Raw genomic sequence first — 4418 nt, forward strand, 5'->3', positions numbered from 1 at the left:
TATCGAAACCTGTTATAGCTGCAGTATAAAGAGTGCGTGTCAAAGTAGATCGAGCGAGATCTTTGGCAGCGGCGCGTTTGGTAGTGACGATAAGCAGCTCTTTTTACACGTTTGAGTCGTTTGAGTGTGCGGTCCGCCCAGGGGGGGTTAGGTTTAGGACGCTGAACTGGGACGCATACAACAAAGGCTTGCAGCATGAAGGACGAGAATGAACATACTGCTTCGTCAAGTGAAATAAAATTGGAACAATGAAAGCTATTGTTAAACATTGATATCATGTCGTTCAGTTTCACATAGTCAGCTTTAGCAAAGTTATAACGATAAAATGCGGTTGTCGTCGAGTTTTGTCGAGTCGTCGAATTGCGGTGGGTCGACGAGTTAATACGTATATTGAAGTCAAACGCCGGATGGTAGGAGTCAAGAGGTACAAGCGGAACAACACTTGGAAAGACAGGCGAACACAATTTAGCTGCAGCATTGTTAGCGTAGAGCAGGTCAAGCATGCGTCCGTGCGAATTATTGATGTGATTAAGTTGCACTAATCCGTTAAATTTAAATCCATTAACAAAGGTGTTGTTGGCCAGTGAGCGCGCAGTTGGTTCATAGTGCGTGATTGATGAGTATGCTGGCGAGGACGAAGGATCAGCTGTGGACCAGCTTATGCTAGGCTGATTGAAATCGCCACTAACAAACAGCAGATCCGAAGGCTTCAGTGTGAGAGTGAAGCTGCTGATACAATCATGTAGAGAGCGAAGAGTCGATATCTCGGAGCTAAGCTGGGGTGGAATGTATACTACCATGACGTACAGATGTGCGTTATTGCTGGCGACGCGCACACAAATATACTCGAGAGAACGATCACGGGAAGGTAATTCTATCGACTTGTATGCGTTAGAAACGGCTAGCAAAACACCACCACCGCGAGAGCTAGAGCCGCTGAGAGAGCGATCACAGCGGTAAACAGAGAAGTTGTTGTTGAAGAGAAGAGCAGATGGAATGTTGTCAACAAGCCAAGTTTCCGTGAGGGCGATGAGATCGAAGTCAGCCTCCGATACAGCTAAGTGAAATTCTTTTGTTTTAGTACGCAAACCTCTAACGTTTTGATAATAGCAGCTTAAATACTCAGCGGTAGCGTTGTCATTGTGGCGGTTGGATAAACAGGGTATACGGTAAGTCAATTGAGCTGCGTTGTCAGAGCATGAGGCTTGGCATGTTTGTTGCGTGCAATGAGCGGAACTTCGTCTAGTTGAGAAAAAAGCGATCGATTGTAGACTGGTGTAGGTGCGGAGATGAAGCACGGTGGTTTTGGGGCTGTTCGGAAACAAGTGTTGAGTTCGGTGCTTCCAATCCCGCACGACAAAATCGAGCTGGTTTGTAGCTCGGATTTTCGATCGCTTTCCGCCAAAAGCGATCGAAAAAGCGAGCAGAAATGTCAGGGAAAACGCTTGGATTCCGATCAAAGAAATATTTCCATCCTAAAATTTCAGCGCTGTTAATTTCAAAATATTTCATTTAAAAATTTGCAACAAGTTTTAAAGCGAAATATTTCACAGCCATGGGCTGTGAAATATGTTTGCAGTTTGAGTTTGAGAAGTTTTCGATCGCTTTGCGCAGCGGGAAGGTATCATTCACCGGGGGGTGATACTGTTGTGATGATGTTGTTTCAGGACCAGGTGGAGTAGACGTGCGTGCGGCTAAACGGTGAGTCGTTGTTGGTGTGCGTGTGGTGTGGCGGTGATCAGTACTAGTAGCAGGTGTGCGTGTTGTAAAGCGGTTTCGGGTGGCTATAGGAGATGAGGTTTGGTGGTCGTGTTGACGGGATTGAAAAAACTCACGTACACCGATACCGACGGGCCAGGTGGATGGTGTGAGTGCCGCATCTCGAAGGATAGCCGGGACCCTCACTTTGAAGGAAAGCCAATTCATGCTGTCCACACTAACCCCTCTTCTCAGCAGGCAATACGCTATAACGTCATCGGTGGCTAAGTGACGCTTTACAGAAGCGACCACTTGTTCCACAGTGACGGCCGTTGATAAGCGGGATAGGCGGATCCAGATCCTATCTGTGAATGGCTCACGAGGTGCAGCTTGAAGCGGTGATGATAACGGATCGGTTCCCACCAGTTCATGCGGTTGTGTAGGTGCCGGCTGGACGGCAATCGTGGTGTTGGTGTATGCGTTTGGCGATGACGCGGCACAAAGGATGTTGCCGCGACTGTTTACAATTTTGTTTACACCAGGAGATGCCGAATCCTCGATTATGCGCCTCCGCTTTCTACCAGTAGCTGGTCGAGGATCAGAGTTCCGATTGTGAGGCGTGGATGCAGTTTGAAGGAGGGTAAAACCACTGCGAACTTCGGCGACAATAGGCTCAACGAGCTTGCCAATAGCTGCTACAGCTGAGTTGAGGGCGGCTTGGAAACCGACCTGGTCGCCTATTTCTTTTACCGAACGGCAGCGCGGTATTTTTAAGCATGTTAGTGCAGCCAATGCAGCTCCAGTGCAGGTCGACATTGGACAATACTGCGTCAATCAGCTCGGGGGGCAATTTGCAACAGCCGCGGTGGAACGTCACAATATGCACAACTGATAATGCAGCCGGTGGCCTCTAGCGGTTCAGCACACGAGAAGCAAATAGCTGCCATCGCGAAATCACGCGTAATCACAGCACAACTCTGCTAAGCCGAGCAGGAAAAAACAGCAGGAAACCACAGTTGTGATGCAACTAAACAATTCGCCAAGACGAAGCGATGATGTTAAACAGTTTAATAGTCCGTAGAATAGGCAACAATGCGATGCGACGCAGAAAACACAAGAAAATTATTGAAAAATCACGGAGCGCGACGGAAATGCGGCCGAACAATTAAACGTCAAACGTCAAATCCGTCAAACGTCAATCCATTATATGCCTGAACAAATCTACAACTCGCTGAACATGCCTATATAATCCTCGAAAACCCTGTAAGGCTTTGGCCTGTTGCAGATGGCATGTAAGGGACTGCTCATTATAGCTCAAAGGAAATCAAAGAAGTCTACTGCTTCAAATACATCTGGGCAACGGCAACAAGAGTTTCATCAAGGGTAAAAGGACGAAAGCAAAACTGGTGAAGCAAGCAAAAGTAAGTGCTGCACAGAGTGCAGCAAATACGCTGTCCTTATGATTCTGGCGAAAAGCATACTCCTTACTTATCCGACTTACACTCCGCCATGTAAAAATTTAAGGGGGTAGACCTATTGGTACCCTTTTTCGTAAGGTAGTGATTAAGCCACCTCCATAAATTTTTAACCGTTTGCGTGTAGATTGAGTCACCATCTGGATTCATACAATGCGTAATGTTGTTTGTTTACGGTGGCACGCGAATATTCCACTTGGTCCAGAAGATTGTAACCGCACCAACAGTCGGTTAAAATCCTGGTCCTCGCAGCAACGTTGGTCTGTATAATGTTGCCTAATATTGGTGCTGTCCTCTTGGCTACGCGACAGAGGAATATTTCTTTCGTCTCGCGGCAAATACTTCGAACTAACCATTCTTTATTGGAGGGATTAATTCTGCCGCGTTTATATTTCCTCTTGGTCAGCTTTGTTTCGTCTATCTCGACAGTTTTACCGGGACCACCAACCATCGATGCGGTGTACTGATCGAGATACATTAACTCGGAGCGGAATTTACGGTAAAACGACATCACGGTTTACATCCGCTTCGATTGCGGCTCTGTCGACACCTATCTCCATGCTCCAAAAATACATGAGCATCATTATGTTCTGTAGCGAATGTTTCGACCCAGCGAAAACCGATCCGTTTCGCACACTTAATGAGGCGTTTCGACAGAGCCGCTTCCCACATACCCATCTACATCCGTCAATACATACCCCTACCCGAAGATTCGTCCGGAAGTTCATCGGGTCACCGCATCGCCGGCATTCCTGGCTCAGTTTCAGCAGCTTCCACCGCAGTAGCCACTCCACAGCATCCTGCGGATCCTCTAAATCCTGCATGATATTTATCAGGCGAATATGCTCCCTGCAAATATAAAAAATATACTGTGTGTGAACAACAGCGTATGGGTAATGAAATTGTTGTTATTATTGGTTGAGTCAGCTAAGTTAGTTGATGTGTTAAACATTATGGTTGCATGTCCTTATTTGTTTTTATTTCATGTTAGTGTTTTGTTAGCGGAAAATAAAAATATGCCTGGCTCATACTCGAAGTGATTCATTTCGTATGGCATACCAGCCATTCAAACTACTCGGATCAAGCTGTCCAGCTTGAGGTTGAATTATACACTTTATCATTTTGTTGGAACCTTTTCACAAGGTACCCAAGGACCTGTCGTAAACGCGCGTTTTGAAATATGTAAGATATCGGTTCGGGTTTCAACCGATCGCGTTCGGTTCGGCGCAAGCAAAGGATAAAAAG

The 4418-nt window shown here is 46.4% G+C and overlaps 1 pseudogene; it reads right to left on the reverse strand.

The window, feature by feature from the left end:
• Window positions 1–1152: 1152 nt before the first annotated feature.
• LOC125908392 (uncharacterized) lies at window positions 1153–3997 on the reverse strand (annotated as a pseudogene).
• Window positions 3998–4418: the final 421 nt, after the last annotated feature.

The sequence above is a fragment of the Anopheles coluzzii genome, chromosome 2 (genome assembly GCF_943734685.1).
Source record: "Anopheles coluzzii chromosome 2, AcolN3, whole genome shotgun sequence".
Classification (NCBI taxonomy): Eukaryota; Metazoa; Arthropoda; class Insecta; order Diptera; family Culicidae; genus Anopheles; species Anopheles coluzzii.